At 31.1% G+C, this 11,651-nt stretch overlaps 2 long non-coding RNA genes across 2 annotated transcripts; one reads left to right on the top strand and one right to left on the bottom strand.

Moving 5' to 3' along the window:
* Nucleotides 1-2,675: 2,675 nt before the first annotated feature.
* On the top strand, nucleotides 2,676-6,599 carry LOC145949308 (uncharacterized). The gene is made up of 4 exons (XR_014431609.1): nucleotides 2,676-4,147; nucleotides 4,226-4,311; nucleotides 5,201-5,372; nucleotides 5,916-6,599. It is a non-coding gene; the product is annotated as an uncharacterized LOC145949308 (long non-coding RNA).
* A 340-nt stretch (nucleotides 6,600-6,939) lies between these two features.
* Nucleotides 6,940-7,734, bottom strand: LOC145954397 (uncharacterized). The gene is made up of 2 exons (XR_014431610.1): nucleotides 7,491-7,734; nucleotides 6,940-7,363 (listed from the first exon to the last, which is right to left on the bottom strand). It is a non-coding gene; the product is annotated as an uncharacterized LOC145954397 (long non-coding RNA).
* Nucleotides 7,735-11,651: the final 3,917 nt, after the last annotated feature.

Genomic DNA, 11,651 nt, shown 5'->3' with positions numbered 1-11,651 from the left:
ATTTAAAATTTAAAATTTAAAATTTAAAATTTAAAATTTAAAATTTAAAATTTAAAATTTATAATTTATAATTTAAAATTTAAAATTTAAAATTTAAAATTTAAAATTTAAAATTTAAAATTTAAAATTTAAAATTTAAAATTTAAAATTTAAAATTTAAAATTTAAAATTTAAAATTTAAAATTTAAAATTTAAAATATAAAATAAAATATAAAATTTAAAATTTAAAATTTAAAATTTAAAATTTAAAATTTATAATTTATAATTTATAATTTAAAATTTAAAATTTAAAATTTAAAATTTAAAATTTAAAATTTAAAATTTAAAATAAAATTTAAAACTTAAAGGTTCTACATTTGAGACAAAATATGCGATCATTACAAGATCCTAATTTTGCAGAATATCTAATGCGCATTGGAGACGGTAATGAACCTACCAAATTGGATGATATGGTCAAAGTTCCCCATCAAATTGAAATAACATGGGAAGGGGAAAATTCAATACAAAAACTTATTCGTGACACATTTCCACATTTAGAATCTCATACATGGGATGCTTCTTATATGGTAGAAAGAGCCATACTAATACCAAAAAATGAGGATGTTCAAAAGCTTAATGACATTATCATCAACCATTTCCTAGGAGAATAACGAAATTTGTTATCATTTGATGAGGTCGAAGGGGACACACACAACTTATATCAACAAAAATACTTGCACTCTATTACTCCAGGTGGTTTTCCACCACATAATCTGAAGGTTAAAAAAGTTGCACCGTTAATGTTGTTGCGAAACATAGATCCTAAAGTTGGCTTATGTAATGGAACAAGGTTATTATGCCATGGATTCTTTATGAATATGTTGGATGTTGAAATCCTAACAGGTCATAATGCTGGAAAGAGATATTTTTTTCCCCGGATTAAACATAAGACAACAGAAAGTGCAGGACTTCCCTTTATACTTATTAGGAAGCAATTTCCTGTAAAACTAAGTTTTGCAATTACCATAAATAAGTCACAGGGACAAACAATACCCAATGTTGGAATTTATCTTCCGCGACATGTTTTTGGTCATGGTCAATTATATGTTGCTTTGTCAAGAGGTGTTTCTCAAGCTTCAACGAAAATTCTTATTAAAGAAGGAAAACTTGAAGGGGAAGATGGAAACTTTACGAAAAATATTGTTTTTAAAGAAATTTGGTTATCTGAAAATCAGGTGTTGCCCCTTTTAATTTATAACTATGATGGATTTAGATTAATACTTGATACTGATATACAAAAACTAAAATTTGTTTCTTTTATTTTTTTATCTACAGTCAAATTAAGATGCAAGGAGATCCTCCAGTTATATGAAGAGATCAATAGAAAGAATTTGAATATGTATTTTGACAAACACGTAAGTGATAACATATTTATTTACTTTTTTTTATGAAACTTTATTATCATCTATTTTTAATTATATTACTTATATTTATTAGGAGGATGACTTTCAAAAATTATGGAATATTTGGAAGGACAATGATTCACTCTCAACAATTTCTCTCATTGACAACAATGTTCAATTTAATTCATGCTTATACTTCATATTTTGTTATTGCTTATCTATTTAAATTGTATTTTCTTTGTGACAGGTTCATCGTTTAAAAGTATATTCTATTGGGTGGAGTTCTACAGTAATAGTAGATAAAACACAACTTTGAAAAATGGTGAAAAAAGAATTGTTGTCTCAAAAATTAGAAAGGTAATATAATAATATGGTTCTAAAAATAGTTTATATGTGATAATTTCATATATATAAAAATATAGTTGTATTATTACCTAATTTAAATAAATTCTAAACTCATATTTTTTACAATAATAGGACACTTGAAAATGCAAGATCGAGTAATATCTGTCATATTAACAACTTTCATGCAAAACAAGATATCTCCATTTTTGAGGTTGTGGTAATTTTTTTCATAACACATAAAAATTTACATCAAATATTAAATCTGTCATATTGATACTTAACACTCTATTATTTGTTTATGCAGTTTTTTAAAGTTAAAGAAATTATGGACGATGTATTTTATAAAGAATTAAAATTTATTCTCCAAAGGTATGACATTATGCAATTTATTTAATTATTAATTATTTAAAATGATATTTATTATTTATTGACATTTAATTTTGTTAATTTCTTTCATAATTTGCAGGGAAGCTATAAATTGTCCTGAAGCGAATTCATTATTTGATCTTCCTATTAAAAAAAATTTATGATGGAAAAATTGCATTTGATTATTATATATATTATTTTATTCCATCATTGCAAACATAATTATGTAGAACATAAATTTTTCTTTTATATGAACTGGCCTTCTATTATGTCTTGATTATGATGCACTTCATCAATGAACAATGATTGAATTAATCATATTATATTGTGTAAAATTATTTATACAATTATATGTCAAGAATGAATTCATTCAATCGATGCGTTATTTTAAAGTTACGATAAAATTCATATAGAGACACGAAGTGCCTCGGCCCCGCTAGTTGGTATAATAATAAAAGAATTTCTACAATAGCCGTTGATGATATGTTACTTATATGTTATTATTTTAAATTCAAGTTATTTATAATTTTTTATTTATTTAAAATTTACATTTACGTCAGATAAATGATGAATACGAAATTCACGTTTTTTTTATTTTTTTTTTGGAATCTTTCTGGCTTCCTCTTTCTTCCCTTTTTAACGCCGATGATCTGGCCCTGCGGGCCGGCGAGCGACGGCGAAGGCTGAGAGCGCGATTGCCGGCGAGTCGTGGAGGAAGAGCGTGGCGGAGAGGGAGAGGACATCAAAGCGGCCGTGGAAAGTGACGGTGGCGCCGGGAGTGACGGAGGGTTGACGGAGAGTGACATTGGTGACGGTTTCCGAACCGTACAAGACGAATAGGCCCGTGTTCTTTCTAAGGCTAAACCGGGTCAGGGCCTTGACCACGTCGCTTCCGCCCGGGATTTCTAAAATAAAAGGGGTCATAGCGGGCTCGGGCTCCCGGGTTATAACGAGTGGCGGTTTGGGCTTGTTTTTGGAGCCGGGAGGGCGGCCCCTGGGGCGCCTGACCACTTTAATTGTGGCCCCGTCGCCGGCGGAGGCGGAGGCGGCGTTGGGGCGGGCGTGGTGGTCCTCGGGCGTTTGACATTCCCGAGAATAGTGTTTTTTAGTTTAGGGTTTAATTATTTCTATTTGTGATCTGGTTTGTGTAAAAAAGAGGGCTCTGTTCTAGATTTTCTTATGTGCTTTTTATTCCCCTTTCATGTTTGGATTAACTATATTGATAAAATGTCTTGGGAAAAAATGTTAATTAGGTTAGGATATGACTCCCTGATTACAGTGTTTTTTCCTTGTTATCTAGTTGAATGGATTCTGCAGTATTGTTGTATATGACATGATTTGGGTGTGCTTTAACAAGATTATTGGTGTTCTGTGAGATTATTGTTTTCCGTTTTAATGCTTGTTTGTTTTGATATTTTTATTGGCAGAATTTATGTGTTTTTGCTGTCCCAAGGTGTGTAGATGATTATTATTTCAGGAACTGAGAATTTTGATCTTTTATTCATCAACTATTTTGTTTCTCAAACAAAGTAGAAAGCTACTTCCATGAGTTTATTATCAGGATTCCGTTTTTGAGATCTAATTTGGTTTCATTGCTACATATGATAATTTTTGGCTCAATAATAATTTATTTACTTGGTGAATATGTTTGTTTTAGTTTTTTGCTGAAGATTTTACATGCCTTTGACCTAAAATATGAATCTGGACTGGACTATCCTGTAATATGTAGATTGAACTTTTATTCTTTTTGGGTCATGTGTTAGGGGATTTGGGAGTTCTTGTCTCTTGGGGACTGAGTTCAAGCTATGAATATGTTTTGTTTTGTGTACCTTAATAGCTTATATAGGCCTTTGTTATACGATAAGTTGGTAACAACCACCACCATGTAGTTCTTTACTTGAAACATAGGAGCGCTAGCTAGATATTGGTACTGCAAGTAAATGATGTTTCTTCATTTTCATCTACTTATATTTTGCAGCATTATTCAAAAGGCTAGCAACGCATTAGAAGTACTAAAAGAGGTCCTTGATGCTGTTGATGCTCAAAATCCTCAGGTGACTACTGCGAGTCTGTTGTAGAATCTGTAAATACTTACATCCTAACTTCTGCTTTATAAATGTTTTCTTTTCTAGGGAGCAAGGGATGAATTCACTCTTGATCTTGTAGAACAATGTTCCTTTCAAAAGCAAAGGGTTATGCATCTTGTGATGCCTTCTAGGTAAGGGTGCTTTAAATTTCTCTTTACTTAAATTTTTCTGTACAATTTCCTTCTTTATCCTTTGTGGAACTGAGATGGTTCGGAGGATTAATGTAAATGCCTTTGGTTGTAGTCTGTTGGTAGCTCTAAGAATTTTCCTTTGATACTCATCTTATGCAAATTGCAAGCCCCAAAAAGAAAACTATGTTGGATTGTTTAATAATATATACAGTAGAGTTTTGGTGTTAATCTGTTAGACCCGCAATATGATACACATTGAAGGAGGCCAAGGCCGGAAATAATGGATTCAGCAGCTGATAATTAGATAGAATCTAATTAACTTGAATCCAATTCTGATACAATTAGATAAGATCTGTTCGGATTTGCTTCTGTTATTTAGTCTCACTCATTCCTTTATTCAGTTTTTTTATTTTTATTTTTTTATATTTTAGATTGGATTTATTTCTGTTTAGATTTAGTTTCCTTGTTTGTTGTTTGCCTCTTCCTAAAAGAGGATGAATTCAAGTATTGGATAACAAGAACTATTAAGTATTTGAAACTTGAGATTCACTGGTCTCTTAAAGCACCAGCAGCATGGTATGATCGTAGTAGCTCTACCATGATCCCAAGAAAAGCTATGGGAAAACCACAAAGATACACTCATGATAAGAACATTTCAAGTATTTTGAATAAACCAGTTAACAAAGGGTAACTCAGAAATCAATATTTGAACATATTCAATAAGTTAAGTAATTAATTATTCCTAATCTGGATTTACTTTCAGAATGAAATCTTCTCTTGTAATTTTCCCTAATATTAATGTATTTTCAGTTTTGCACATGTACAACCTGACAATGCATCTATTTATTATTATATGGTTAATTTTTTCCTTAAACTGGTTTTGCATCAGTCTTTTGCAGAGATGAAAGCATAGTTTCTCGAGCAATTGAATTGAATGAGCAATTTCAGAAAGTTCTTGCAAGACATGATGACCTTCTTGCTGGCAGAACTACAACAACTGCCCCTCGATTTGATCACGAAGAAGTTGAGGAGGAAGAGGAACTTGAGCAGTTAGTTCGAAGGTGACTACCTGTTCTTGTAATTCAATTTATTTCAGGAATTGAGAATTTTGATCTTTTATCCATCAACTATTTTGTTTTTCAAACAAAGTAGAAAGCTACTTCCATGAGTTTATCAGGATTCCGTTTTTGAGAGCTAATTTGGTTTCATTGCTACATATGATAATTTTTGGCTCAATAATAATTTATTTACTTGGTGAATATGTTTGTTTTAGTTTTTTGCAGAAGATTTTACATGCTTTTGACCTAAAATGTGAATCTGGACTGGACTATCTTGTGATATGTAGACTGAACTTTTATTCTTTTTGGGTCATGTGTTAGGGGATTTGGGAGTTCTTGTCTTTTGGGGACTGAGTTGTTGTCTTTTGGGTCATGTAAGCGGCCAATTTTTTTTTCCCATTGTCTAAATCCCCTTCTCCAATCTATTTCTGTCAATTCCTCTTGCATGTTTTTTTTTGTTTTCTTTTATTTAATTGCAGTTTGTTTCCAATTTTTGATGCATCATTCTTAATTGAATTTTCTGCAATTGATTATGATCTGTCCTAGCTTCCTGTGAGAGTGTTGATGTTGCTCATTTTGACCATGCCCTTTACAAAGAAGCTGACCACTGAACCAAGCCATATGCAATACCAATATGAAGCAACAATGGAAGAGCTGATAGTACAATCAATGGCATTACTGCAGATTGTGTCTGAAGAAACCTGAAGATGTTTTGCAAAAAGCTATATGCAAACAATCCCGGGATAAAAAACTTCATATAAAGAGTAGCTGTTCTTGCAATGTCTTGAGATTGATGAAGCAACACTGGGTTCTGTATAGAACCAAATAATTGATATAATGAAGGAGAAAATAAGAGGTATGATGCAAGAGACTTGTAGGTAAATTGCCAGCATTTGGTAATCCTTTGCACCAAATCCTTGCCCGCACAGTGTTTCCAGTGCCCCACTCAAACCAACCTAAGACAAGAATAAGGGTATGAACCAGGAATTTAATCTAGTAACAACATTTATCTTGTTGCATTCAATTGAACCAGGTTTGAGACAAATGTTATGATGTTAAATTTGCACCAGTGTTTATAAGGATAAATTCAGGTATAGAAATATAGATTGGAAACAATCATTGACATTTAACCAAAAAATTGTATCTTTGTTAATCTCCTCTACAGGGTATGAGATAATGTTTACTATGTATATGAGGCATGCTTGTTATGATATAATGTTTTCATGTTCTCATGTTGTTTCCACATTCCAATCAATTTATAAATTCTCATCTTTTCTCCTGTTTTAGAAACGTACAATTGTACAAATTCTAGACATAGTGAAGACAAAAAACAGAACCTAAGTCTTCTGTGACAATTTGTACCGCTACATGAGTTGTGAAGCATTAATGACAATTGGTTATGTGGGTTTTTCAAACATTTATTACGATTTGCAAGATCGGTAGCAGTCCAACTGCTGATATTGAAAAGTTTAATTGTCATATATACTACAGTTTGTCTATCCAATGAACTAGGCACATATTAAGAGACTACAATAATAGAAGACTTTGGTTAAAAACATCCTAACAGTGATAAGAGAAAAGTATTTTATTTTTTATTTTTAAGAATTACAATGACAACAACATGATAGTAGAGAGAGATGAATCAATGAATTACCATAACAGCAACGCCTGTGACACTGAACCATGAGTTTGCGAGAGTAGAACCAGCAAGCTGAAGCTCACCAAGGTGACCAACAAGCATGACAGAAACCAAAGTGATTAAGTAATAGAACAAGTTGGTAAGAATCATTGGCAGTAAAAACAAGAGTTGATGCTTGGCCTCTTCCATGTCCAACACTTTATTCCATCACCCCACAACTTGGGGTCATGTGTTTTCTCTTCCATTATCATTTTCCCTGAATAGAGGTGTTTCTGTTCCATCTGAACTAGTACTTGCCTCCATCTTCTCTTTCATCTTCTACGTTATCTCTATATATATATGTGATGAGGAACCACTTCAACCATTCAAGATATGTAAACCGTTAAACAACCACAATCTTATTATATAAAACTAGGCAAAAAAATACTGTATTATATAAAATTGTTCAGTACTGGGTTAGAGAGAGGAATGATCATACATACCTGATGGTTTAAGGAGACAGTGGTGAATTTTCAATGGTAGGAGGAACTTCAATAGTAGGACAAAAATATGTATACATATAAGTCAAGATTTCGTCATAACTTACAGCAAAAGAGTTAGCATAAAAGTAAGACATAGCAATGAAGAAATTTCAGAACAAAAAGTGATATGACTGAAACATGCTGAAAGTTTCAAAGATATTTAACAAGTACGTGAACGTGGAATAGGTTCATACGAGAGAAAGGTTTCAGCTTTGATGGTGCAAATTTGGATCCACTCCGTTGTATGTATATATATAGTTTTTTTAATGGTAAAATGGAAATTCACTTTAAGAAATATTTTTTTTAATAAAAAATTAGAACTATTTAGATATTACACAAGTCCCATCCTTCATAAAATAATTTTTAATTAAATTTTATGTACGAGTCGAAGAAATCAAATTAATTTAAAACAAAACTTAAAATACTAATAAATAAAAACTGTAAATAATTTTTCCTTATTACAACAAAAAAATTAGTTTCCCAACCATGGGAAATATCAGGAGAGGGTTTTCCAACTAACGGTTGTATTGTATGTATGTTTTGACTATTGTGATCATGTTTTGTCTTGTTCTGATTAATTTGACTTCAAATATTGCTATCTCACTTCATCTTATTTTATAGATTTATCCTAAGTCTTGAGTGTAACACCCCAATTTCCTTAAAAGGATATTTTTATTAGTAATGACATTTTCGTAATTATTGATGGCATTTTCGTAATTTTAATAAAGGAATAAGGGTATTTCTGGGTGTCGGAACGGGCCGTTCCAAATGCAGAACGGGCCGTTCCAAAAGAAGGAATATGCTTGTTTTTAAAGACCCAGAACGGGCCTGGAACGGGCCGTTCTGGTATGGAGAACGGGCCGTTCTGGAAGCAGTACGGGGCGTTCTGCTGAGATTGAGAACGGGCCGTTCTGGTTTCAGAACGGGCCGTTCTGCTTTTTGGGAACGGGCGTTCCGATTTTGGAACGGGCCGTTCCAGTTGAGAAATTTGCCCACGTTTGAAGGATCCGGAACGGGCCGTTCCGAAATCAGTACGGCCGTTCCGGTTGCGCCAGGAGGCCTATAAGTAGGGGCAGGGGGGGTGAAAATTTGGTACAGAGGAGAAGAAGTGAAAATTTTAGAGAGAGAAAGAAAAGAGAAAGAGAGAAAGAAAGAAAGAGAGAGAGAGGGAAAGAAAAAAAAAGGGGATCCAGAGGAGGAGACCCTGCCCAAGTTCCAACTCCGCCTATCCAGGTAAGGGGGGAGTGAGAACCTCGCTCAGGGGTGTGGGGATAATTGTTGGATAGTTATTTGTCGGATTGGCCCCCAATCCCTTACCGTTGTTATGTCCAATTTTCTATTTACTCTACTTTGTTTTTGTTGAAGGTGTCGTTGTTCTGTTTGATTTTCTATTTACTCTACTTTATTTTTGTTGAAGGTGTCGTTGTTCTGTTTGATTTTCTATTTACTCTACTTTGTTTTTGTTGAAGGTGTCGTTGTTCTGTTCGATTTTCTATTTATTCTACTTTGTTCTTTGTTGAAAGTAATAAATGAACATGAAATTAATGTTAATAATAAATGGATTTTAATATGAAAAAGAATGCTCTCTGGATCTCTGTGAATTCCTATGCGAACCTTATGAGGAGTATTTATGACACGACCTTGTGAAATATGGACAAATGACATGAGACATATGAATGGACTATTGAGACATGTGATTATGAGACTATGACAAATGAGGACATGATGTACTAAATGAAATTATGTAACAAGTTAAATATTGAGTCAATGAGATTATGATGGTATGGCATGCATCATACGCATATATTATTCCAGGTGTGCCGCTGAGGCCGCATACCAGTGATGTAACTTGCTAACGAGGTATACCTTGGGGTCACCAGTGATGTAACATGCTAACAAGGTGTACCTTAGGGTCACCAGTGATGTAACCAGGTGTACCTTTGGGTCACCAGTGATGATATGTGAAACTTCCGTATGGCGCCACATGCATGCATTTATGAGATGAGTCCATGACATCATTGCATGATAAATAAATGTATTTGTAATATTGATGATGTATGTGTATTGTTTACATGTGACTTATATTTGTTGTGTGTGTGTGGGTGCTATCTAACCTTTATTCTTCACCTGAAACTGAGTGAGATGTTTCTCACTCCCTTGTTGTTTTTGTATATGTTTTAAATTATGTTGCAGATGATCAGCATCATGGGGATGTTGGTGATGAGGCTTAAGGCTTCAGTGGGGCATGCTCTGATAGGATGTGACGTCAGGCATAGCTAGGTTTATTTTGGATGTTATTATATTAAAAAGCTTTAATTTTCTCTTCTTATGTAATTTTGAACGTTCTTGAGAAAAGACCAAAATGTACATCTTTATTATACTATTTTATTATATGATTTCAAAGTTATAAATTAATTCCTAACTAGGAGGCTCTGCCACCTTTGCTGGATTAATCTATATTTTTCCTTTATATGATTTCTTGAATCTTAATACTTATATGTTGACTTTTTATGATTGATGAGTTACGAATGTGAATCTTCTACCTTATAATATTTGAAACAATTGTTTTATACATGAAAGATGTTATTAAACTATGAAAGATTTATTTACCCAAAAAGAAAAAAAAAGAAATTTTTCTTATTATTTAATTGTGAATTGATGATGGGGTAGAGGGTGTCACATTGAGTAATTAAAATATTCATTATAAGAATTTGCTTACGTTGTTTGCTTCGAATATGATATTAGTCATGTGTCCTTTTATAAATCTCAGTATCTAGTCTGCCTCTTTTTGGTTATATTATAGTTTCCGAATTTTCTTTATAATTAGATATGGATTTGTGCGTTGCGTAATTTATTGAAATTTTTTTTATTTTTATATAATATTTTAATATATGTAAATTAAAATTTTGTAATATAATAACTATTATTTTGGAATATAAAGATATGAAATAAATATATAAAAATTGTTATATATTAGTTTTTTATTAATTATATTACAAATTTGTGTCACATTAAAAACTCATTAAAAATAAGTATGTATAAAAATAAACATAACGTAAAATTAGTTTTGTAAAAGTGAAATTGATGTGAATGTAGATAAAGATAAGAATTTATTATTGAAGTCAATAATTGATTATAAAATAGCAAACCACCATTGAAACAAAAATGATATTAAAATAAATACAAATCATTATTCAGATGGATATTTGGTCATTTTTATTTTGGTGTTAGGTTGTTGAATTGTTTTTTTTTTTTTTTTTTTTTTTATCTTTAAACTTTGAATTAGAATTGGCTCTTCATCTGAGGATTTGTCAAAGATTTGTATAGATGTCTTTTTCCTTGAATGAACTTTTTTATTTGATAATGATCCATCTTTTGATTTCTTAGATAGTTGTTTGTTTGTAATTACAATTGATTTTTTCATGAGGAAGAAATTGGCTGTGGTGATTTAGACACTATTATCCATATATTTAACAAAAAAATTTCTTTCAAAAATAATGTTTTTTGTATTGGACACTATTACCCTTATACTTATAAAAAATTCTTTAAAAATGTTTTAAAAAATAAATATATAGAAGCACAAAATATCTTTTTCCCTATTAATTATATATAATAAACATGCATGTACAATGGCCAGATTAAAAATTTATTTTATAAAAATTCTTTTGTCGAAGAAGAAAAGTCTCTAAAGATGCTCTTAGATAAGATAGATATATGTGTTTAATAAGTAAAGGTTAATTAATAAATAATTATAAAAAAATAAAAATCAAATTGGATAAACAAATTTTTAAAAAAATCTCTTACAAATTAGATAGTTATCTATAAAATAATATTTCATAATTGTACATTATTTTAATTTCTTATGTAACTCAAATTTTAGTTATCACATATATCCTACTAAATAATTTTTACTATTATTTAAATAATTTTGATGAGAAAAATTTAAAGTTGTTTTTTTTTAAATTTAACATGTAATTCAATTTTGATTTATCAAATTTATCTTTAAATTATACTTTAATATTTTTTAAAATAAATTCGACAAGAAAGCTTTTACGATTTGTTTAAGTTATTAACATGTAATATTAGCAATATGTGATGTTAGTTTTATATATCTTAATTTTG

The sequence above is a fragment of the Cajanus cajan genome, chromosome 2, assembly GCF_000230855.2.
Source record: "Cajanus cajan strain Asha chromosome 2, NIPB_CcT2T_4, whole genome shotgun sequence".
Lineage (NCBI taxonomy): Eukaryota > Viridiplantae > Streptophyta > Magnoliopsida > Fabales > Fabaceae > Cajanus > Cajanus cajan.
Note: the sequence above shows the minus strand (reverse complement) of the source record. Positions and strands in the feature narration are given on the sequence as shown.